We start from the raw sequence: 26,711 nt of genomic DNA, 5'->3' as shown, positions 1-26,711 counted from the left end.
GGTCTCATAAGTCTAAAAGTTAAAAGGTATATTTCAATGCTACGTAATACGTAATTAATTAATAGACGTATGCAATTAATAGACACGAAAATATGCCTCACCAACGCTCACACACACACTCATCCGTTTATAGTAGACGTACCTGACTTTGTGGGTGCAGCAAATACTGACAAGAAACAGTGTGTATCCGCCAATCTTGAAAGATTATGCATGCTGAAATGTGGCGTAAACAAAGATGTTGTTGTAGCACCTGTTTTTCTTGATACGTTGCCAGATAAGTTGGCATGCATTGAGCCATCACAGTTACCTCGGGTTCGTGAAAATATATGCCATAAATTATAGCAGGTCAAGGCATCCATGAGTCACGACCGCACAACTTTGTTGTGGCTTCAGTATATGGATATTGTTATGGTTTTGTGGGGTTCAAAAGAGCTCCTCACATAGTTAAAGTTTGTTATTTCATATTAATGTATACTGTATTGTTTAGTTTAACTATCTAAAGTCCATGTTGATTAATCTGCGTTGCGATTGTGTAGTTAGAAATCCAATATGTGTAATTTTCCTTTTATACAAGCCATTTGCTTTATTATCTCTGGAGCAACTCAAATAAAAAAGAAAAAAAGAAAAAACGAAGAGTACAAAAATATATAAATAAACAAGCCTTACGCCTAGGTCCCCCGTCGGGGAAGTGATGTTAGTTGACAAAGTGGAAGACGCAGAAAACATGCTATGATATGATATTTCGCTCACAAGGTTCAGACATACATGGAGGCGGCCATCTTGGATTTTGACGTGGCGACCCAATTTCCAATAGCGTTCTTCCTTATGCCGAGATACACCCACACACCAGATTAGAAGTTGGTACATACTTCGCTTATTATTCAAGATATTCCGCTCACAAGGTTCAGACATACATGGCGGCGGCCATCTTGGATTTTGACGTGGCGACCCAATTTTCAAAGGCGTTCTTCCTTATGCGTAGATACACCCACACACCAGATTATAAGTTGGTACTTCGCTTATTTTTCAAGATATTCAGCTCACAAGGTTCAGACATACATGGCGGCGGCCATCTTGGATTTTGACGTGGCGACCCAATTTTCAATAGGGTTCTTCCTTATGCCTAGATACACCCACACACCAGATTAGAAGTTGGTACTTTGCTTATTTTTCAAGATATTCCGCTCACAAGGTTCAGACAGACATGGCATCAGACATACATGGCGGCGGCCATCTTGGATTTTGACGTGGGTTGCACCCACACACCAAATTCGAATGCGGTCCTTCGCTTATGCACGCACGCATGTAAGCATGCACGCACGCACGCACGCACGCATGGACAGACGGACGGACGGATGGACGGACGGACACACGGACGGAGGGGAAAACCATAGTCCCCCTTTCGCTCCGCGGTGCGACGGGGGACAATAAAACTCGATAGCTATGTTCTCTGGCAGCACAATCCCGACCAAGTGTTTCTTTTTGGCACTTTCCTTTGCGCTTGATCTATGCCTCACCACTCACTATCTTATCTTCACTATTTGTTGTTCGTTCTTTCTGGAATTTCCTATCTGTCCTTTCATTATCTTCCTTATTTACTCGCGCTTCTGCCCTTGTTCATCTTCTCCATCACGTGCTGCGTTGCTGGACCCTCCATCTACATCACCCGGGCATCCTGTAAAGGGACGCATTTAAGACATTCCGCGAGGGAAGTCACTGGCCCTCCGGGAAACCCCAGAGGCACAGCCATACAAGAAGCGGGAGAGGAGTGAGAAGAGTTCCAGTTTCAATCAAGAAGTGGGACCCACAATCAACAAGCAACACCGGCCCCACTGCACTGGTATGAGGTGTTCAGGAGTCCGTACTGTCCTCATCTCATCGTACTTGCCAATCACTCATCTCTCCCTTCCACAATGGATGCATGATGCTGATCTACTGTAGAGTGATAAGTCACCGTTAAGGTTCCGAAGGTGGATATATCAGATAGCCCGTAGGGGATATTTTAAGAATGTATACGTGCTGAGATTAATTGTTGTACATTTCTGCCACTTGATTGTTTTCTCTCCTTGGATAGTACTTGCATACTTGAATACTTGCATTTCTATTACTGCCACTAAAAGCGATTTCCTCAAGAAACTGTATCCTGACTTGTTCTGTGTGTTTTGATGGCAGCATGAAACCAATAGTAATTAGTGATCGAAGTTAGATCTCAGATGCGGTTCGCAATGTTGGTTCTGCTAGGATCTGTTGCGTGACCTCCGGCATAGTACCCGCTCGCACTCGGGCTTTTGTGTATGGCAACACGACTCTAGGCGTGGGATCCTGCAGGAAATTCCGGGTCAACTGGTATTCCTGGTCTCTTAAGGACACGCCGTCTTTTCAGAGTAATCCAGAGGCGACATCCGTCGCAATATGATTGATATTATACGTCAATTTATCAAGGCTGAACACAAGAAATTGGAGACTACTTCTTCATGCTGTCATAGAAATGCTGCCATATTTAGCTGCATCCGGGTCCATGACTAACGGGTCCATGTACATGACAACCAGTGCAAAGTGGTATTTAATGGCGACTCAGCCACAACTTCTATGAAAGACGTCACTCAGAGGTTGCACAGTTAGTTGAACAAAATGAAATTTGAAACATTATCTAGAAGATGAAAAAAGAACAGTTTTTGTCAACCATGATTATGAAGCAAAGATTCATTGCAGCACTCTGTTTCACAATAGAATGTTCCAGAATCCAAGCAAAACAAGATGCAGATCTCCTTTTTCATCAAACTGCAGTCCAGGCATCATATAAAACTAGGGCATGCCCGTACTATATATATATCTAAAATTATATCCCCCCCCCTCTATTTACATGAAATGGTTTGGTCCGGTGGCAATCCCCCCCCCCCCTCTATTTACATGAAATGGTTTGGTCCATTCGCAAAGCCAAAGCGAACGGCTTGCGAGTACGGTGACAATCCCCCCCCTCTATTTACATGAAATGGTTTGGTCCAAAGCGAACGGCTTGCGAGTACGGTGACAATCCCCCCCCTCTATTTACATGAAATGGTTTGGTTCAAAGCGAACGGCTTGCGGAGTTTGGTAAAGAAATCGCCATAGCTCGGTAACTACTTGTCCGATTAATATGAAACCTTGAAAAGGCACATCCTCGGGTCCCCAGCAATATACCTGGCAAGTTTAAAGTATATCGGACCCGTGGTTGTCGAGAAACAGCGGTCACAGACAAACATACAGACATACATACACACAGAGATTACTGGAATTATAGATAGACTAGGTCGTGCCCGTACGTGGGTGCCCGTACGTGCGTGCAAAAAAGCATGCGTGCAAACAACAACAACAAAAAAAAACTTTGAAACCACGTGGCAGTAACGACCACAGAACCCCCCCTCTATTTACATGAAATGGTTTGGTCCATTCGCAACGACCACAGAACCCCCCCCCCCCCCCTCTATTTACATGAAATGGTTTGGTCCAAAGCGAACGGCTTGCGGAGTTTGGTAAAGAAATCGCCATAGCTCGGTAACTACTTCTCCGATTAATATGAAACCTTGAAAAGGCACATCCTCGGGTCCCCAGCAATATACCTGGCAAGTTTCAAGTATATCGGACCGGTAGTTGTCGAGAAACAGCGGTCACAGACAAACACACACACACACACACACACACACACAGACACACACACACACAGAGATTACTGGAATTATAGATAGATGTCAACTGCGGGTGTGGGTGATGATACCGATCTCCCAGTGCTTCTATTTTACCATGCACTTTTAAACAACATCAATGTTTATTTCAGGCCAGAACTAAAAAAGGTACAGGAATGTCGAAGACTTTCGACATCAAGCAAATCAAGAAACTCTCGGCACTGAGGTTTGCAGGTTTCTACTTCACGTATGCCATACTAGGACGTGACCTATATGGATTTGGCAAAGCTGTAGCATTGAAAAAGAGAAGGAACGTTGTTGTTGTTGTTGTTGTTGTTGTTGTTGTTGTTGGTGTTGTATAGTGCCGAACAGTTCTCTCGAACAAGCCGGCAGCACGGATACAGCCGATTCTACATTTCTTGCCAATTACTACGTGAAAATTTTGTGTCAATCGGACCAACGGTTGCTGAGACCATTAATTTTAAATTTTTTAAAAGTGAATGACTGGAAAATACGAATTTTTTTCGGTAAAGGTAAAAGAAAAACTCGGTAAAAAAGAAAAAATTTCGAAAGAAAAAGAAAAACTCAGGGAATAATAATAGGTATTCCTCTGCATTTAAATGTCAATAATGAATTATCAGCAAAAGTTAGGATCGATTCCTAGGTCTTTGGATGGACATAAAAGTAACAAAAAACGAAACAATTAGGGGAGAGGCAGGTTAGTTGATGCACTTTTCAGTTATGTTGGCCTATAAATGAAGACTGTTAGCTCGACAGGATTCATGAATTGTCCAAAATAAATATCAGGGTCTTGTACATATCTGTGAAGCATGCCAGATCCGCTGCATTATCAAACTTGGAATGGTGGCTCACAAAAAACTGTTTGTCAAACATATCATCTGACCTGACCAAGTGGATTAGTTGATACACCTTCGTAGGTTAGATGATACATTGATTTATATGGTGAATGAGTTAGATGATACATCGATTTACATGGTATTTCTGCCAATGGTAACAAATCAGCATGCACATAATTACAGATACACATCAAACATCATTTCTGTGTAATATTTGTACTAATGGTATTTTCAGAGTCAATGAGCACTGTTAATTAAAGCTGTTTATTTGTTATTTATTCAGTTGTATACCTTTTTTTTGTATACAAGATCGAGGCTCGTGAAAGAGCGAACATTAATCACACAGAAAGACGAACAGACACATAAAACAAATAACATCGGGAGCGGTAGACAAGATGGGGAGAGAGGGGGAAGGACACAAACACAACATTTGAGAGCAGGGACCGAGAGACATGGAGACATCGAGAGATCTGTGGGAGGGAGAGGGCTTTGGGGGGGAGGCAAGTGAAGGGGGGCGGGGGGGTGGGAGAGGTATAAACATATGGACACTGCCAGGATTTCCAGGAAAGAAGTTGGAATTTCAAACAAGGTGGATCTGGGGTGAATTAGTGGGGGTAGAAAAGATCAAGGTTATGGATGGGGGAAGATAAGAGATGGTGGTGAACAGCTGTTTTAAAGACCTGGAGGGAGGAGAGGGATTGAAGGGAGTGTGGGAGTTTGTTCCACAGGCGGGAGAAAAGAGGAATGAAAGAGTGAAGGTGAGCAGAGAGCCGAGATTTCGGCAGTTTAACCATCAGAGGGTTGCTGGCAGATCTTGTGCGACCTGTGGGAATATTTGGGGGACAGAGCACAGAGAGAGCTGGGGGAGCAAGGCCGGAGAGGAGTCGGTAGAAGACAGAAAGACCACCTACCTGCCTGCGGTGAGTGAGTGAAAGGCCCTCAGAGATAGCTTCATCGCGGGAGATTCCAATGATTTTGAACGCTTTGGATTCAACAGCGTGAAGCCGAGCCAGGTGTGAGGCAGGAGCACCAGCCCATAGGGGAGAACAGTATTCCATTGAGCTGCGGATGAAAGCCTTGTATGTGGTGAGGAGCTCAGGTGTGCCGAGGAAGGACTTCGCACGACGGAGGATGCCCATGACAATCATGGTTCCCTTTTGAGGCAATGTTTTTATGGCCGGATGCCCTTCCTGACGCCAACCCTGGGTCACGCTCTTACGATGCGCAGGGATACGGTGTACCTATTCTAAATCGGGGTACACACCGTGATCATTCATCCCAGCAAGCTGGTACTCAATTTGCCGACCTCGGAAGGATGACAGGCTGAGTCAACCCCCCTGGCGTTAATTCAGCGATCGACCGGGATTCGAACCCAGGATCCTAGGATCCCAAGCCGGCACCCTAACCACTAAGCCAACACCAGGCTTATGTATACATAGGTAATGTCAAGTATATCTAACAATAGGGATAAAGGTTAAGTTAGAGAGAAAAAAAAGATCTGCCAAACAAATGAATCAGTAGGCATGAAATATCAGGAAAGGAACAAGATTCACAACTCAGATGGACACAACTCTTATATTCTAAAGATGTACAGTGTAGGCTATATCGGCCTACATATATTATGATATATGAAGCCCAGTTATAAATGGCTACAGCATTGTCTTGTAAAAAAACAAAAATGAATGGGTTACTTGATACAGATCGGTAGGGTTAGTTGATACGCGTATCAACTAACCTACTCAGACTGTATCATCTAACCCAGCATTTCCCAACCTGGGGGAAATTTTAGGATTCCAGGGGGGAAACTTATTCCAAGGGAAATACAATATTAGCATTCGTGTAATATTGTGCTTTCGTGAATAAATCTCAAATCTTTAATTCTTTTGTTCTTCGACTTTTTATTTAACATCAACATTTATAACATCATCGGTAGGCCTAAATATAAATTTATATACAATAAAAAAAATTCATAAAATTTATATGTGTGAGTATGTATGTGTCTCTCTGTGTGTGTAGGTTTGTATGTAGGTGTAGGAGTGTGTGGATGTGTGTGTGTTGCTATATTTTAATGTTATTTATTATGTTATTTATGTTATTAAGTGACTACATTTTGTGTTTTGGCTACTTTTTTCCTTGTTCATATATATATATATATATATATATGGGGGGGGGGGGGGAGGGGTGGGCTGGAAATCCGGACGGTTGAACTGGTTGAAGGGGGAAACGACAGAAAAAATGGAACAACTGATCTAACCCATCCATGGGTTTTTTGAAACACATGTTGCCCACATGCTTCCGTGTATTATCCTGGCAATCAAAGCAGCGAAGGCTGAAAGCCACTTTCGCAAGGTATAATCAACCAATGAGAACTCATGTGAAATCTATGTAGTATCATCACAATAAAGGATCTTAGGAGGACACAAATCAGGTTTTTTTGGAGAATCACACCGTTTCTTTGTAACTTCTTGACCTACTTATCAATGATATGTAATGCAACTATGCAATGAATGGATTTCTCTCATCTCCCCTTCCTGTTCAGGCTGGAGTTCCCCAAGGCAGTGTGCTGGGCCCTGTGCTTTTTCTGGTCTTTATCAATGATCTCTCCGACTCTCTGGAAAATCCTCTCTATCTCTTTGCTGATGACTCCACTCTCTGCCGCTCCATTCCTCTTCCCTCAGATCGGCAGTCTGCAGCCTCCTCACTCTCTGAAGACCTGGACAAAATCACAGACTGGTCAAACAAGTGGAACATGTCTTTCAATCCTGACAAATCTCACACTCTTACTATGTCTCTCCGAAAAGATCGACTGGACAACCCTCCCATCTACTTTCTCAACAATCCTCTCCAAGAAGTTCTGTCGCTCAAGCTTTTGGGTCTCACTATCTGCCATGATCTTTCTTGGGAAAACCACATTTCCAAGCTGGCCTGCAAAGCCAGTCGCTGACTGGGCATCCTCCGTCGTGCGAAGTCCTTCCTAGGCACACCTGAGCTCCTCACCACATACAAGGCTTTCATCCGCAGCTCAATGGAATACTGTTCTCCCCTATGGGCTGGTGCTCCTGCCTCACACCTAGCTCGGCTTAACGCTGTTGAAACCAAAGCTTTCAGAATTATTGGAATCTCCCGCGATGAAGCTATCTCTGAGGGCCTTTCACTCACTCACCGCAGGCAGGTAGGTGGTCTTTCTGTCTTCTACCGACTCCTCTCCGGCCTTGCTCCCCCAGCTCTCTCTGTGCTCTGTCCCCCAAATATTCCTACAGGTCGCACAAGATCTGCCAGCAACCCTCTGATGGTTAAACTGCCGAAATCTCGGCTCTCTGCTCACCTTCACTCCTTCATTCCTCTTTTCTCCCGCCTCTGGAACAAACTCCCACACTCCCTTCAATCCCACTCCTCCCTCCAGGTCTTTAAAACAGCTGTTCACCACCATCTCTTATCTTCCCCCATCCAAAACCTTGATCTTTTCTATCCCCACTAATTCACCCCAGATCCACCTTGTTTGTAATTCCAACTTCTTTCCTGGTAGTCCTGGCAGTGTCCATATGTTTTATGCCTCTCCCACCCCCTTTCCCATGCCTCCCCCCAAAGCCCTCTCCCTCCCACAGATCTCTCGATGTCTCCATGTCTCTCGGTTCCTGCTCTCAAATGTTGTGTTTGTGTCCTTCCCCCTCTCTCCCCATCTTGTCTACCGCTCCCGATGTTATTTGTTTTATGTGTCGGTTTGTCGGTTATGTGTCGGTTTGTCGGTTTGTCTTTCTGTGTGATAAATGTTCGCTCTTTCACGAGCCTCGATCTTGTATACAAAAAAAAAAAAAAAAACAAACAAAAAAAACTAGCTGACAACAGAGGGCAGCATTTATACTAGTTTCATTTCTGAGGCCTAGGAGGAAGGTTGTATCAACGAACCTGCCTCTCCCCTATGTGTACATTTAATTAATCGGAAGGGTAATAGGTCAAAGCTAAACCACAGAACCTTCATGAGGCGGCTCGCTGGTATTCCAAATATTTAAATTAAGAGATAATGTATAAAATCAATTCCTTCAACTTAATTTGCCGCAAATGTGAACATGGAGATTCCTACCAAGTTAGAATATGTTTCTACTGGAGGAAAGCATAATATCATGTTTTTAAACTGTTAAACTCTCTCTTACCAGGCACAATCTCTCTCCACCAATATAATACACCCTTTCACCACTCACCAAATTAATGGAAAGCGCACCTACTACGCAGGTTCCCACATGCTTTCCTTCACCGCAACATGAAACCACACGGACTGCTTCTTGCAATATATCACACCACTTGTCTGTTGCACAAACAACCACTCCCTATATTTCGTCTCCTCGATTCCGAGAGCGGAGCCACTCCCCCAAAATCAGATGCCTCATTATAACCGGTCTTTTGCCCTTTCCCTTGTTTTAAGCACAACAGCTACTAAACACTCAATTCGTACCCACTTCTCCATCTTTTCAATGCAATGCTCTCTTCAAGCTAATCATTTCTCTGTGGCATCCTCTGCATCGCCCAATCAACATAAATTTCTTATCATCGATAAAAGCCCACACCAATCATGGCCCTTCTTCATCTTTTTTCAAATTCATTATTATAAGATACTTGCGCACAGACCGGGATCGGACCAGGAACTCACCGAGCATGGTGAGCAAACATGCCGGAGAGTCTGGTGAGCACCATGGGGTGACGACAGACTCCGGCGGCTCGAACAGAACCGCGGCGTCGGAGAACAGAGAGAGAAACAGAATGCACACGGATGGGAGGAGGAATGAGAAAAAAATAAAATATGGGAGGAGAGGGAGGAGTATAGACAATGAATAGGAACAAAGAGGATGGAGGATGGGGGGTTTGGAGTGGAAGCGTACGAATTAAAACAGGATAATGGAGAGGAAAGCAAGCCTCTGGGACATTCTTCGGTTCTGTTTCACAGTCGCGTGTCGAAAGAGAGCTGTGCAGTGCTACATGGTGGAGTATTTCATTCTTTGGATGGGAAGGAGAGGACGGGCATTGTAACCTGACCTAAAACATTTTTTTATTTTTTTCCATTTACCTGCTTTTTTCTGGAAATGATGAAATGTATTATTTACCATGCAGGGACTGTGGGCAAAACATCAATTGACCTCGCCATGTTTTTTTTATGCAAAATATGCATATCATGATGATGTACGCATGAGGACGTGTGACAAATTAAGGAAATTAAAACAGTAAAAGAAAACAAAAAGCGGATTATATTTGGTCAAATTTTATACATAAACAGAAGGCTCCTGTACTGTCAAGGCTGATGCTGATAGCACCAGATATCACAAGTATCTCCATTATTGATACATACTAGCGTCACTCGGCGCGCTCCGCACGCCTCACCACACGTCGTTTCAGAGGGGTAGGCATCTTTGTCCATTTCAGTGTCTTTTGGGTCTTCATGGTGTTTTGGGTCTTCAGGGCCATTTGGGTCTGCAGGGTCTTTTGGATCCTCTGGGCCTTTAAGGGTATTTTGGGTCTTTGAGGTGTTTTGGGTTTCAGGGTATTTTGGGTCTTTAAGGGTCTTTGGATCTTTTTGGGTCTTCGGGGTCTATTGGGTCTTCAGGGTATTTTTTGTCTTCGGGGTCTTTTGGGTCTTCGGGGTCTTTTTGGTATTCGGGGTCTTTTTGGGTCTTCAGGGTATTTTGGGTCTTCAGGGGTCTTGGTGGTCTGAAGGGTCTTGGGGGAATGAAAGGGTCTCAAAGGTCTGAGGGGTCTCAGCAGTCTTAACGCAATTAAGAGGGGGGTAATTTTATTTGAAGAAGAAGAAGCCGTTATCGTTGCATATAAACATAGCGACATACATAACCATATACGTTTGCTCTATTATAATAAGATTATAATAAGATATCTACCCAGGCGCGTCGAGAGCCAGCCCGGCCCCCGAGGCAAACAACCTTGGGGCCCCCACCACCACCCTTTCTCTCTTTTGTAACTTTTTAAGGAACTTTATTTCATGGAAAAAAAAAAATTTCAACAAAAGGTTACTTTTATTTAGCCATATGATCGGAAATAAAGGAGATAGCTGGACGTTTGGACCGATCGAATCAATTCGCACCCTCGACTGTTGAAAACTATTTCTCCATACGATTGGCAAAAAAAAAACGTGACCGGACCGTGACGTGACCAAAAAAAGATCAATCGAACCAATGACCGATAACGTTATAAACATTTCAGCAAGGGTTCTATTCAAGACATTCAAACTCAAAATGCTGGTATTTTGAATAAAAATGGCGAGGCTCATGGAGGAACAAGAGGGACAAAATGACTGAAAGCAACAAGAAACGCAGTGTGACGCAGGGGCAGTTACATTTCAATATGAGTCTGCGAGGGATAGGCAGGAAGGAAAAGCATTGGTCAGTTTTGAAACCCTACTGTAGGGGAAAAAATAAATCAAAACAATGATTAACAACCACATTTGTAAAGCAAGACTCATGATGGCAGCCACCCCGCACATTCATATCCCTGAATCACAGTTGATACAAATAGAATGGAGAGGGAGATATCTCTCCAAAGAACAAATGAAGAATGACAACTAGAAGGGCACTCAGTAGAGCGCAAACCTCTGCCTGGCTCACCTGTTTACGTTTTGTACCACACGATGCTGAAAGCATAACCTTGGTCCACCTTCGGTGGCAGAGGTACTAACTTTCTAAAGTCTATGGAAGAGATTTGCTCAGTAATTAGATATGAATGGGTCTATCTTCTACTGATGCAATGTTCCACCAGGCCTGTAGCATGAACTTCCAAAACATGAAACAAATTCCATGGGAGCAAAGGACACCAACCACCTTTAGAGGGCATTTTTTTCCCCGCAGGGCAGGGGTTGGCCTTTTTTTGGGCACCGTGGTCCTATTTTTGAAGCAAAGTTTTATGGCCGGATACCCTTCCTGCCGCCAACCCTGTTAGTCGCCTCTTGCGACACGCAGGGAATTACCAGTGAACTGGTACTCAATTTGCAGACCTCGGAAGGATGACGGGCTGCGTCAACCCCCCTGGTGTTAATTCAGCGATCGACCGGGATTCGAGCCCAGGATCCTAGGATCCCAAGCCGGCACCCTAACTGCTACGCCAACACCAGGCTGAGCTATGAGCAAAGGACACCACACAAACAAAAAAGGGAAGGTAGGCCACACGACACAGAGCTTTCACGGTGGTAGTTCAGTACCTACAAGGAAACAATGATGATTTTTTGAGTGACTGATAATTATCAACCATTTGGATTCTTAATTTGTGGTGGCATCATTGGCTGAGGGTGTGGCTATGCCCTCTGCTGGTTAGGGCAGAAATTTAGAATTCCTTCATCGTGCCGGAGATGAGTCGCCTATTCTTCACGAAGGACACCATGGGATCTTTAACATCCACCAACTAATGCTGGTAGACGGGACGCCCATGCAGTTCAATGTCCAACCAAGGGATGAACCACACATGGATGAATCATCTTGCCTGTGAAACACCGGGATGACACTTTATAACTGGGTCGGGATTCAAACCCAGGCTAGACAGCTTAGAGACAAGTGTGCGTACCTCTAGGCCATCCTGTCAGCCCGACCATTTGGATTCATCTCCATGAAATCCAGACTATTGTATCATTCTGGTGACAAAGTTGTTAGACTTAGTCCAAAATGGGGGCTTATTGATTGGGACTTGTCCGTCCGTCCGTGCGTCTGCAACAATATCTCGGAAAGGTGTGATCCGATTTTGTTCAAACTTGGCATACCTTTTGGACCTTTTGGACCCGAGGACCTTTTGGGTCCTCGGGTACATGATGACATACAGATGTGCCTCACTTTATTTTGCGATCTGATCAAAGATGGCCGACTGGTAGACTGGCAGCCATTTTCGTTGTAAAAAACCCGATATTGAACACGTCCTCAACCATTTCTCGGCCATGCATTTCTTGATCTTGTTCAAACTATGAACGCAGATAATGAATGATGGCTTACATATGCATGTCATTTTTTGAGATCAGATTCAAGATGGCTGACTGGCAGCCATTTTGTTACTTAAACGTGTCCCCAACCATTTCTCAGACATGCATGGTCTGATTTTGTTCAAACTTAGCACAAAGACAGTACATGAATATACATATGAAGATTTTGAAGATTTTGCTTTGTAATCCAAACAAAGATGGCCGACTGACGGCATTCAACTCCGTACATCAAAATTATTAAAACCATGGGGTATATGGCATTTTATGTCTTTTTCTTCTTGTTTTTGCTGAAATCAATGGGAAATCCCATGTTGTTACATCTAGAGGCACAGCTGAGACTAGTCTCCATGATTTATCCTCTGTGCCGATGATTGATGATCCTGGAGCAGATAAAATGCATACCTTATCAACGACTGTGCAACTATCAAACAGGGCTTGGATATCAAACAGGGTTTGGATTTTATTCCACAGTCACTAAAGCGTCTTCTCCAATTTATTACGTTTGGAAAGGATACAAATCTCAAAGTTGCATCCATTGGTCAAGCTACAATACAACCTGCAAGGCCAAGAGTTGTTTTAGCCCCACTGCACATAGGGCTTGGCTTGCAACTGCACCGCCATTTTGGATCAAGGTTTATAATTGACACTTTCTATCAACATGGCCTTTGTAGCTCCTACAAAGAAGTAAAGATGTTTGAAAGAAGTGCAGCTGTCACACGCAAGCCCTCAATATATCCGACTTACCTCCCGGGACAGTTTGGTCAATATGGAGCCGATAATGTTGACCACAACACTTGGAACACTGATGTGCTGAGCACCTTCTGTGCAGTAGCGATCATCACCACCACAACACCAGGATCCACCACTTGTAGTAGAACTGTTCCAAGAGTTGTTTTAACCAAAGATGACAAAGTAGAAGTTGGAAGAACTGAGATTCTCCAATTTAAACAGACTGTGCAATGGCCTTGATTCTGTATAGTGGACAAAATCGGTCCATACATCTCCAAAACATGGTTGTGGACGGACGGACGGAACCAAATCCATAAGTCCCCATTACAGACTAAGTCCAACGGGGGCTAATAAAATCACCAGGCCATTATGGCCAGTTATGACACACGCTGCCAAAAGAGATCGTCCAGGTAAGTCAACCATCCATCTCTTGCTGATGACCAACCATCCAACTCTTGCAACCATCCATCTTCTGCTTGTGAGTAAACAGACTAGCAAATATGGCTTCACACCCATGACCCATCATTACGCTTGACCAGCCTTTGTGGCGGGAGGCAATGGCAATTGTCGTGAGCAAACCAGAAGACAGTGATCCAAAGTTGATTGTGCTTTGGCTTGGTGCGCGACATGTCCAAATGAGTTTCTTGGCTTGCATTAGCCACTTGATGGCAGCGTCTGGTTTGGAGGAAGTCCTTCAGGTAAGCCTATGCTGTAAAATTACAGTGGAAAACATGCTCAGTGGTGAAACAATTTCCAGAGTAATCTGTGGTCGCTTTCTTGTTTATGCACATTGATTACCCTCAACACATTGATTGCCTCAGCTGCATTTGAAATACCATACATTTAGGATACACTAGGGGGCCCGTTGGTCCATTGGACTAAATTTTCATTGGTGTGCATGGCCTTGTAGCATACCTGCCTGCCAGACTCGGGGGTATTTTGGGTCCTGGGAGTCTTTTGGGTGCTTGGGAACTTTGTGGTCTTTTGGGTCCTCGTGGACTTTTGGGTGCTCTGGGTCTTTTAGGTCAGTGGGGACTTTTGTGTCTTCTGGGTCTTTTGGGTCCTCGGGAACTTTGTGGTCTTTTGGGTTTTCGGGGACTTTTGGGTGCTCTGGATCTTTTAGGTCAGTGGGGACTTTTGTGTCTTCTGGGTCTTTTGGGTCCTCAGGAACTTTGTGGTCTTTTGGGTCCTTGGGGACTTTTGGGTCCTCTGGGTATTTTAGGTCAGTGGGGACTTTTGTGTCTTATAGGTATTTTGGGTCCTCGGGAACTTTGTGGTCTTTTGGGTCCTCGGGGCCTTTTGGGTGCTCTGGGTCTTTTGGGTCCTCTGGGTATTTAGGAGTCTTTGGAGTTTTAAAGGGTCTTCAAAAGTTGAAGGGGTCTCATAAGTCTAAAAGTTAAAAGGTATATTTCAATGCTACGTAATACGTAATTAATTAATAGACGTATGCAATTAATAGACACGAAAATATGCCTCACCAACGCTCACACACACACTCATCCGTTTATAGTAGACGTACCTGACTTTGTGGGTGCAGCAAATACTGACAAGAAACAGTGTGTATCCGCCAATCTTGAAAGATTATGCATGCTGAAATGTGGCGTAAACAAAGATGTTGTTGTAGCACCTGTTTTTCTTGATACGTTGCCAGATAAGTTGGCATGCATTGAGCCATCACAGTTACCTCGGGTTCGTGAAAATATATGCCATAAATTATAGCAGGTCAAGGCATCCATGAGTCACGACCGCACAACTTTGTTGTGGCTTCAGTATATGGATATTGTTATGGTTTTGTGGGGTTCAAAAGAGATCCTCACATAGTTAAAGTTAGTTATTTCATATTAATGTATACTGTATTGTTTAGTTTAACTATCTAAAGTCCATGTTGATGAATCTGCGTTGCGATTGTGTAGTTAGAAATCCAATATGTGTAATTTTCCTTTTATACAAGCCATTTGCTTTATTATCTCTGGAGCAACTCAAATAAAAAAGAAAAAAAGGAAAAAACGAAGAGTACAAAAATATATAAATAAACAAGCCTTACGCCTCGGTCCCCCGTCGGGGAAGTGATGTTAGTTGACAAAGTGGAAGACGCAGAAAACATGCTATGATATGATATTTCGCTCACAAGGTTCAGACATACATGGAGGCGGCCATCTTGGATTTTGACGTGGCGACCCAATTTCCAATAGCGTTCTTCCTTATGCCGAGATACACCCACACACCAGATTAGAAGTTGGTACTTCGCTTATTATTCAAGATATTCCGCTCACAAGGTTCAGACATACATGGCGGCGGCCATCTTGGATTTTGACGTGGCGACCCAATTTTCAAAGGCGTTCTTCCTTATGCGTAGATACACCCACACACCAGATTATAAGTTGGTACTTCGCTTATTTTTCAAGATATTCAGCTCACAAGGTTCAGACATACATGGCGGCGGCCATCTTGGATTTTGACGTGGCGACCCAATTTTCAATAGGGTTCTTCCTTATGCCTAGATACAGCCACACACCAGATTAGAAGTTGGTACTTTGCTTATTTTTCAAGATATTCCGCTCACAAGGTTCAGACAGACATGGCATCAGACATACATGGCGGCGGCCATCTTGGATTTTGACGTGGGTTGCACCCACACACCAAATTCGAATGCGGTCCTTCGCTTATGCACGCACGCATGTACGCATGCACGCACGCACGCACGCACGCATGGACAGACGGACGGACGGATGGACGGACGGACACACGGACGGAGGGGAAAACCATAGTCCCCCTTTCGCTCCGCGGTGCGACGGGGGACAATAAAACTCGATAGCTATGTTCTCTGGCAGCACAATCCCGACCAAGTGTTTCTTTTTGGCACTTTCCTTTGCGCTTGATCTATGCCTCACCACTCACTATCTTATCTTCACTATTTGTTGTTCGTTCTTTCTGGAATTTCCTATCTGTCCTTTCATTATCTTCCTTATTTACTCGCGCTTCTGCCCTTGTTCATCTTCTCCATCACGTGCTGCGTTGCTGGACCCTCCATCTACATCACCCGGGCATCCTGTAAAGGGACGCATTTAAGACATTCCGCGAGGGAAGTCACTGGCCCTCCGGGAAACCCCAGAGGCACAGCCATACAAGAAGCGGGAGAGGAGTGAGAAGAGTTCCAGTTTCAATCAAGAAGTGGGACCCACAATCAACAAGCAACACCGGCCCCACTGCACTGGTATGAGGTGTTCAGGAGTCCGTACTGTCCTCATCTCATCGTACTTGCCAATCACTCATCTCTCCCTTCCACAATGGATGCATGATGCTGATCTACTGTAGAGTGATAAGTCACCGTTAAGGTTCCGAAGGTGGATATATCAGATAGCCCGTAGGGGATATTTTAAGAATGTATACGTGCTGAGATTAATTGTTGTACATTTCTGCCACTTGATTGTTTTCTCTCCTTGGATAGTACTTGCATACTTGAATACTTGCATTTCTATTACTGCCACTAAAAGCGATTTCCTCAAGAAACTGTATCCTGACTTGTTCTGTGTGTTTTGATGGCAGCATGAAACCAATAGTAATTAGTGATCGAAGTTAGATCTCAGATGCGGTTCGCAATGTTGGTTCTGCTAGGATCTGTTGCGTGACCTCCGGCATAGTACCCGCTCGCACTCGGGCTTTTGTGTATGGCAACACGACTCTAGGCGTGGGATCCTGCAGGAAATTCCGGGTCAACTGGTATTCCTGGTCTCTTAAGGACACGCCGTCTTTTCAGAGTAATCCAGAGGCGACATCCGTCGCAATATGATTGATATTATACGTCAATTTATCAAGGCTGAACACAAGAAATTGGAGACTACTTCTTCATGCTGTCATAGAAATGCTGCCATATTTAGCTGCATCCGGGTCCATGACTAACGGGTCCATGTACATGACAACCAGTGCAAAGTGGTATTTAATGGCGACTCAGCCACAACTTCTATGAAAGACGTCACTCAGAGGTTGCACAGTTAGTTGAACAAAATGAAATTTGAAACATTATCTAGAAGATGAAAAAAGAACAGTTTTTGTCAACCATGATTATGAAGCAAAGATTCATTGCAGCACTCTGTTTCACAATAGAATGTTCCAGAATCCAAGCAAAACAAGATGCAGATCTCCTTTTTCATCAAACTGCAGTCCCAGGCATCATATAAAATGTCAACTGCGGTTGTGGGTGATGATACCGATCTCCCAGTGCTTCTATTTTACCATGCACTTTTAAACAACATCAATGTTTATAGTGTAGCAGCATAGCAAACCTGTTATGCATTTTGTGATACAAGCACCAAATTTGGCACAAATGTACATTAATATGTTGCGAACATTTTCAGATATTGGCCCACTTGAAATTCCGTAATTTTTTTTTTCAAATTTTTTCAAATTTCGTAATTTCAAATTTTTCGGGTGACACCGTCACAATTTCGGTCTTCGAGGCCGGCCGATATAGTGGGGTGGCTTAGCCCAAATATTCAAAAGAATTGTGCATTTTGTGATACAAGCACCAAATTTGGCACAAATGTACATTAATATGTTGCGAACATTGTGTGGTCAGCAATGAAGACGAGAGTCTGAATTACATGTATGCAAAAGACCTTGTGAACCAGTGAAGCAAATACACGGGTAAGCATGAATTAAATCTAGGGCATGATATAATTTCCATGATGTTTACCTCTACACTCAATGGTGGAAGGAGGTAATGTTTTGATCCCAGCTTGTCTGTATGTCTGTTTGTCTGTTAGTCCACAAAATTCCAGACAAAGCTTGTAGTAGTGGTAGTTGTAGTGGTAGTGGTGATAACAGAAATTGTTATATAGAACTGAACTTATATTATTATTATATGCAGAAAATAACTTCATTTCTATATGCCCTGCAGTGGACAGGTTAATTGGTTTATGCACTGAAGGGGTCACCCTGGTGTGCACTGCTGTGTTCTGCCTCACTGAGTTGTTCAGGTATGATGTACTCAGCACAAGCTTCCGGTCGGCCCGGAGGTGGGGGTGCGAGGCCTGTCACGGAACGTCAAAACAAACGGCCTGCCGGGGCCGCCCAAAAGTCGGGCGTGAGGGGCGCGTCCACTAATGGAACGCCTCTCGCTTCCCAGATCGAGGGCCACGTGGTCAGGAGAACCTCGTCCCTTCCGGTCACACTTTGCCTATCGGCCGGCCTCGAAGACCGAAATTGTGACGGTGTCACCCGAAAAATTTGAAATTACGAAATTTGAAAAAATTTGAAAAAAAAAATTACGGAATTTCAAGTGGCCCAATATCTGAAAATGTTCGCAACATATTAATGTACATTTGTGCCAAATTTGGTGCTTGTATCACAAAATGCACAATTCTTTTGAATATTTGGGCTAAGCCGCCCCACTATTATTTCAGGCCAGAACTAAAAAAGGTACAGGAATGTCGAAGACTTTCGACATCAAGCAAATCAAGAAACTCTCGGCACTGAGGTTTGCAGGTTTCTACTTCACGTATGCCATACTAGGACGTGACCTATATGGATTTGGCAAAGCTGTAGCATTGAAAAAGAGAAGGAACGTTGTTGTTGTTGTTGTTGTTGTTGTTGTTGGTGTTGTATAGTGCCGAACAGTTCTCTCGAACAAGCCAGCAGCACGGATACAGCCGATTCTACATTTCTTGCCAATTACTACGTGAAAATTTTGTGTCAATCGGACCAACGGTTGCTGAGACCATTAATTTTAAATTTTTCAAAAGTGAATGACTGGAAAATACGAAATTTTTTCGGTAAAGGTAAAAGAAAAACTCGGTAAAAAAGAAAAAATTTCGAAAGAAAAAGAAAAACTCAGGGAATAATAATAGGTATTCCTCTGCATTTAAATGTCAATAATGAATTATCAGCAAAAGTTAGGATCGATTCCTAGGTCTTTGGATGGACATAAAAGTAACAAAAAACGAAACAATTAGGGGAGAGGCAGGTTAGTTGATGCACTTTTCAGTTATGTTGGCCTATAAATGAAGACTGTTAGCTCGACAGGATTCATGAATTGTCCAAAATAAATATCAGGGTCTTGTACATATCTGTGAAGCATGCCAGATCCGCTGCATTATCAAACTTGGAATGGTGGCTCACAAAAAACTGTTTGTCAAACATATCATCTGACCTGACCAAGTGGATTAGTTGATACACCTTCGTAGGTTAGATGATACATTGATTTATATGGTGAATGAGTTAGATGATACATCGATTTACATGGTATTTCTGCCAATGGTAACAAATCAGCATGCACATAATTACAGATACACATCAAACATCATTTCTGTGTAATATTTGTACTAATGGTATTTTCAGAGTCAATGAGCACTGTTAATTAAAGCTGTTTATTTGTTATTTATTCAGTTGTATACCTGCTATGTGTACATAGGTGAATGAATGAATGAATGATCGTTTTTAAGGCCATGTTCCCCGCTAGAGCAGGGGTTAGCCTTGCAGGCCCCATGACAATCATGGTTCCCTTTTGAGGCAATGTTTTTATGGCCGGATGCCCTTCCTGACGCCAACCCTTGGTCACGCTCTTACGATGCGCAGGGATACGGTGTACCTATTCTAAATCGGGGTACACACCGTGATCATTCATCCCAGCAAGCTGGTACTCAATTTGCCGACCTCGGAAGGATGACAGGCTGAGTCAACCCCCCTGGCGTTAATTCAGCGATCGACCGGGATTCGAACCCAGGATCCTAGGATCCCAAGCCGGCACCCTAACCACTAAGCCAACACCAGGCTTATGTATACATAGGTAATGTCAAGTATATCTAACAATAGGGATAAAGGTTAAGTTAGAGAGAAAAAAAAGATCTGCCAAACAAATGAATCAGTAGGCATGAAATATCAGGAAAGGAACAAGATTCACAACTCAGATGGACACAACTCTTATCTATCTATAATTCCAGTAATCTCTGTGTGTCTGTCTGTGTGTCTGTGTGTCTGTGTGTTTGTCTGTGACCGCTGTTTCTCGACAACCACGGGTCCGATATACTTGAAACTTGCCAGGTATATTGCTGGGGACCCGAGGATGTGCCTTTTCAAGGTTTGAAATTAATCGGACAAGTACCTACCGAGCTATGTCCAAAAAACGCTTCAACCAATCAGAGAGCAGCGAGCTATCACGTGTGCCGAACCGTTAATGCAATGCAAGCGTTAATGCGTTAATGCAAGGCTTTTCTTTTTTTCCCTCTTCTCTTTCTACTTTTCCTTGCGATTAAATTGCAAACAGCCAAAATACGTTGGCGCTAATTGAATAATTGGCCATTAACACTAAAATAATCGTAACTGCGATATGCCAACTTCCGGACAGTGCAGCCTTCCCTGTTGTTGTTGTTTGCAGCAGCTGTTTGCAGCAAGGCAAGGCTTTTCTTTTTTTCCCTCTTCTCTTTCTACTTTGCCTTGCGATTAAATTGCAAACAGCCAAAATACGTTGGCGCTAATTGAATAATTGGGCATTATGTTTTACAACTAATAAAAACGAATTTGCGATTCATTCGCTTTCCTGCGCGTTTGTGTACGCGATGGCGATTTCTTTACCAAACTCCGGAAGCCGTTCGCTTTGGACCGAACCATTGCATGTAAATAGAGGGGGGGGGATTGTCACCACTCGCAAGCCGTTCGCTTTGGACCAAACCATTTCATGTAAATAGGGGGGGGGATATAATTTTAGATATATATATAGTACGGGCATGCCCTAGTATTCTAAAGATGTACAGTGTAGGCTATATCGGCCTACATATATTATGATATATGAAGCCCAGTTATAAATGGCTACAGCATTGTCTTGTAAAAAAACAAAAATGAATGGGTTACTTGATACAGATCGGTAGGGTTAGTTGATACGCGTATCAACTAACCTACTCAGACTGTATCATCTAACCCAGCATTTCCCAACCTGGGGGAAATTTTAGGATTCCAGGGGGGAAACTTATTCCAAGGGAAATACAATATTAGCATTCGTGTAATATTGTGCTTTAGTGAATAAATCTCAAATCTTTAATTCTTTTGTTCTTCGACTTTTTATTTAACATCAACATTTATAACATCATCGGTAGGCCTAAATATAAATTTATATACAATAAAAAAAATTCATAAAATTTATATGTGTGAGTATGTATGTGTCTCTCTGTGTGTGTAGGTTTGTATGTAGGTGTAGGAGTGTGTGGATGTGTGTGTGTTGCTATATTTTAATGTTATTTATTATGTTATTTATGTTATTAAGTGACTACATTTTGTGTTTTGGCTACTTTTTTCCTTGTTCATATATATATATATATATATATATGGGGGGGGGGGAGGGGTGGGCTGGAAATCCGGACGGTTGAACTGGTTGAAGGGGGAAACGACAGAAAAAATGGAACAACTGATCTAACCCATCCATGGGTTTTTTGAAACACATGTTGCCCACATGCTTCCGTGTATTATCCTGGCAATCAAAGCAGCGAAGGCTGAAAGCCACTTTCGCAAGGTATAATCAACCAATGAGAACTCATGTGAAATCTATGTAGTATCATCACAATAAAGGATCTTAGGAGGACACAAATCAGGTTTTTTTGGAGAATCACACCGTTTCTTTGTAACTTCTTGACCTACTTATCAATGATATGTAATGCAACTATGCAATGAATGGATTTCTCTCATCTCCCCTTCCTGTTCAGGCTGGAGTTCCCCAAGGCAGTGTGCTGGGCCCTGTGCTTTTTCTGGTCTTTATCAATGATCTCTCCGACTCTCTGGAAAATCCTCTCTATCTCTTTGCTGATGACTCCACTCTCTGCCGCTCCATTCCTCTTCCCTCAGATCGGCAGTCTGCAGCCTCCTCACTCTCTGAAGACCTGGACAAAATCACAGACTGGTCAAACAAGTGGAACATGTCTTTCAATCCTGACAAATCTCACACTCTTACTATGTCTCTCCGAAAAGATCGACTGGACAACCCTCCCATCTACTTTCTCAACAATCCTCTCCAAGAAGTTCTGTCGCTCAAGCTTTTGGGTCTCACTATCTGCCATGATCTTTCTTGGGAAAACCACATTTCCAAGCTGGCCTGCAAAGCCAGTCGCTGACTGGGCATCCTCCGTCGTGCGAAGTCCTTCCTAGGCACACCTGAGCTCCTCACCACATACAAGGCTTTCATCCGCAGCTCAATGGAATACTGTTCTCCCCTATGGGCTGGTGCTCCTGCCTCACACCTAGCTCGGCTTAACGCTGTTGAAACCAAAGCTTTCAGAATCATTGGAATCTCCCGCGATGAAGCTATCTCTGAGGGCTTTTCACTCACTCACCGCAGGCAGGTAGGTGGTCTTTCTGTCTTCTACCGACTCCTCTCCGGCCTTGCTCCCCCAGCTCTCTCTGTGCTCTGTCCCCCAAATATTCCTACAGGTCGCACAAGATCTGCCAGCAACCCTCTGATGGTTAAACTGCCGAAATCTCGGCTCTCTGCTCACCTTCACTCCTTCATTCCTCTTTTCTCCCGCCTCTGGAACAAACTCCCACACTCCCTTCAATCCCACTCCTCCCTCCAGGTCTTTAAAACAGCTGTTCACCACCATCTCTTATCTTCCCCCATCCAAAACCTTGATCTTTTCTATCCCCACTAATTCACCCCAGATCCACCTTGTTTGTAATTCCAACTTCTTTCCTGGTAGTCCTGGCAGTGTCCATATGTTTTATGCCTCTCCCACCCCCTTTCCCATGCCTCCCCCCAAAGCCCTCTCCCTCCCACAGATCTCTCGATGTCTCCATGTCTCTCGGTTCCTGCTCTCAAATGTTGTGTTTGTGTCCTCCCCCCTCTCTCCCCATCTTGTCTACCGCTCCCGATGTTATTTGTTTTATGTGTCGGTTTGTCGGTTATGTGTCGGTTTGTCGGTTTGTCTTTCTGTGTGATAAATGTTCGCTCTTTCACGAGCCTCGATCTTGTATACAAAAAAACAACAAAAAACAAACAAAAAAAACTAGCTGACAACAGAGGGCAGCATTTATACTAGTTTCATTTCTGAGGCCTAGGAGGAAGGTTGTATCAACGAACCTGCCTCTCCCCTATGTGTACATTTAATTAATCGGAAGGGTAATAGGTCAAAGCTAAACCACAGAACCTTCATGAGGCGGCTCGCTGGTATTCCAAATATTTAAATTAAGAGATAATGTATAAAATCAATTCCTTCAACTTAATTTGCCGCAAATGTGAACATGGAGATTCCTACCAAGTTAGAATATGTTTCTACTGGAGGAAAGCATAATATCATGTTTTTAAACTGTGAAACTCTCTCTTACCAGGCACAATCTCTCTCCACCAATATAATACACCCTTTCACCACTCACCAAATTAATGCAAAGCGCACCTACTACGCAGGTTCCCACATGCTTTCCTTCACCGCAACATGAAACCACACGGACTGCTTCTTGCAATATATCACACCACTTGTCTGTTGCACAAACAACCACTCCCTATATTTCGTCTCCTCGATTCCGAGAGCGGAGCCACTCCCCCAAAATCAGATGCCTCATTATAACCGGTCTTTTGCCCTTTCCCTTGTTTTAAGCACAACAGCTACTAAACACTCAATTCGTACCCACTTCTCCATCTTTTCAATGCAATGCTCTCTTCAAGCTAATCATTTCTCTGTGGCATCCTCTGCATCGCCCAATCAACATAAATTTCTTATCATCGATAAAAGCCCACACCAATCATGGCCCTTCTTCATCTTTTTTCAAATTCATTATTATAAGATACTTGCGCACAGACCGGGATCGGACCAGGAACTCACCGAGCATGGTGAGCAAACATGCCGGAGAGTCTGGTGAGCACCATGGGGTGACGACAGACTCCGGCGGCTCGAACAGAACCGCGGCGTCGGAGAACAGAGAGAGAAACAGAATGCACACGGATGGGAGGAGGAATGAGAAAAAAAATAAAATATGGGAGGAGAGGGAGGAGTATAGACAATGAATAGGAACAAAGAGGATGGAGGATGGGGGGTTTGGAGTGGAAGCGTACGAATTAAAACAGGATAATGGAGAGGAAAGCAAGCCTCTGGGACATTCTTCGGTTCTGTTTCACAGTCGCGTGGCGAAAGAGAGCTGTGCAGTGCTACATGGTGGAGTATTTCATTCTTTGGATGGGAAGGAGAGGACGGGCATTGTAACCTGACCTAAAACATTTTTATTTTTTTTTCCATTTACCTGCTTTTTTCTGGAAATGATGAAATGTATTATTTACCATGCAGGGACTGTGGGCAAAACATCAATTGACCTCGCCATGTTTTTTTATGCAAAATATGCATATCATGATGATGTACGCATGAGGACGTGTGACAAATTAAGGAAATTAAAACAGTAAAAGAAAACAAAAAGAGGATTATATTTGGTCAAATTTTATACATAAACAGAAGGCTCCTGTACTGTCAAGGCTGATGCTGATAGCACCAGATATCACAAGTATCTCCATTATTGATACATACTAGCGTCACTCGGCGCGCTCCGCACGCCTCACCACACGTCGTTTCAGAGGGGTAGGCATCTTTGTCCATTTCGGTGTCTTTTGGGTCTTCATGGTGTTTTGGGTCTTCAGGGCCATTTGGGTCTGCAGGGTCTTTTGGATCCTCCGGGCCTTTAAGGGTATTTTGGGTCTTTGAGGTGTTTTGGGTCTTCAGGGTATTTTGGGTCTTTGGTGTCTTCAGAGGCTTTTGGGTCTTTAAGGGTCTTTGGATCTTTTTGGGTCTTCGGGGTCTATTGGGTCTTCAGGGTATTTTTTGTCTTCGGGGTCTTTTGGGTCTTCGGGGTCTTTTTGGTATTCGGGGTCTTTTTGGGTCTTCAGGGTATTTTGGGTCTTCAGGGGTCTTGGTGGTCTGAAGGGTCTTGGGGGAATGAAAGGGTCTCAAAGGTCTGAGGGGTCTCAGCAGTCTTAACGCAATTAAGAGGGGGGTAATTTTATTTGAAGAAGAAGAAGCCGTTATCGTTGCATATAAACATAGCGACATACATAACCATATACGTTTGCTCTATTATAATAAGATTATAATAAGATAATTGCTGGGTTTTGGGTCTTGCTGGCGACGGTTCGTTTTTTCGCAGGTCTCCACGCTCTCCATCGAAATCGAAGTTAAGTCATTGTTCCAATTTGTATTTTCGTTATAACTGTATTTCTTTTATGGTGTATGTACGTATATTGTCCCGTCAAAGATTTTCGGTGCAAATCTTTCATACCTGTATTGAAAATCGCGTTAATTCGTGTCGTCTCGAGGTCTTGTACAGTGTACACTGTACAACCTTGAGGCTTTGTTTTTCTCTCAGCGCCTGTCGTTTGTGATCCAGTAACTTTCGTTCTCTGTTTTCGCAGTCTTTCCACCCCAAAGCCTACTTCCTTATGTAAATCTCAACTCAAAAAAAAACAAAAAAAAAAGACTACCTTCTCTGTGCTCATTCGTTTATTCATTCTTATTCGTTCGTTCGTTCTTCGACCACGTGTTTCTCCCCCATTTCCCCAGATAGATTGTCAAATTTCAATTCGTTATTTTATCGTCCATGTGATATTGTTTGATTATAGTTAGTTTTGGTTTGAATTTCCTGTAACTCGTAATTAATTAATCGTTTTCTGTCCTTGTGTGTGGCCTTGTAGTTGTACCCCCGTCGGTGTTTTGTTAACTTAAGTGTGTTTTGCTTGGCTCTTGGTTTTTTCCCTTCTACCCCGAACATAATACTGTCTAACGTTCTAATTCCCCCCCCCCCCCCCCCCCCAAAAAAAAACAAACAAAAAAAAACAAAAACATTTATTTTATTTTCTCCACGTGTACTGTTGTCTCATCCTGTATTTTCTGTCCAGGTGTGCTGTTCGCCACACCCCCATTATCTCCTTGCCATCCACCGTTTGCCCTGTTCACGTGACTCGTGGTGGTCCCTCTCGGCTCTCCCCCCGTTGGTATTTTTGTGCATATAAGATTGTTCATAGTTCTGTTTAAATATTTTTAAATATGTTTAACCTTTCCCCTTCTGTTTTTTATTCAGTGGTATATTACAACACGCTGTTTTTCTTCCTATTTAAAAGGCTTTTCTCAATTTCCTCTCCAACTCATTCCACTTCAAAAAAAAGAAATTCAATATCTTATACGTCTCCCTCACTACATGGTCTAAATTCACATTCATTCCATCCCTCCTCCATCATCCTGAACCGGATTGCTAACTTGAAAATCACAACAAACCCAATTTGTTATCAATGTTCGTCTTTCATTAATCATCCACTTTCTAAACTCCCCTCTTGCCCCTCCCATCCAAATCCCCCCCCTTGCACCTACACTCTGAAACTTCCCCCTTGCCCCTCCACTCTTAAACTCCCCCCTTGCCCCTCCACTCCTGAACTCCCCCCTTGCCCTTCCCCTCCTAAACTTCCCCTTTGCCCCTCCCCTCCTAATCCCCCCCCTTGCCCCTCCACTCCTGATCTCCCCCCTTTCCCCTTCCCTCCAAAACTCCCCCCTTGCC

General features: G+C 43.5%; 1 protein-coding gene across 14 annotated transcripts in view; it reads right to left on the bottom strand.

Moving 5' to 3' along the window:
• ST6GAL2 (ST6 beta-galactoside alpha-2,6-sialyltransferase 2) overlaps positions 1 to 26,711 on the bottom strand; it is an 86,636-nt gene that overhangs the window by 33,608 nt on the left and 26,317 nt on the right. For 2 of the 14 annotated variants that reach the window (XM_068117339.2, XM_078777915.1), the window contains exon 3: positions 143 to 213. The exons of 7 other annotated variants lie outside the window; for them this stretch is intronic. The gene's annotated coding sequence lies outside the window, so the exon portion shown is untranslated. Of the gene's footprint in view, positions 1 to 142; positions 214 to 9,164; positions 9,296 to 23,558; positions 23,660 to 26,711 lie in introns of those variants that run through there. 5 more of the 14 variants (XM_068117338.2, XM_078777921.1, XM_068117333.2 and 2 more) reach the window with 3 other exon arrangements.

This window comes from Myxine glutinosa, chromosome 5, assembly GCF_964187855.1.
Source record: "Myxine glutinosa chromosome 5, kmMyxGlut1.1, whole genome shotgun sequence".
NCBI classification, from domain to species: domain Eukaryota; kingdom Metazoa; phylum Chordata; class Myxini; order Myxiniformes; family Myxinidae; genus Myxine; species Myxine glutinosa.
This window is presented reverse-complemented; position numbering and strand designations above follow the sequence as displayed.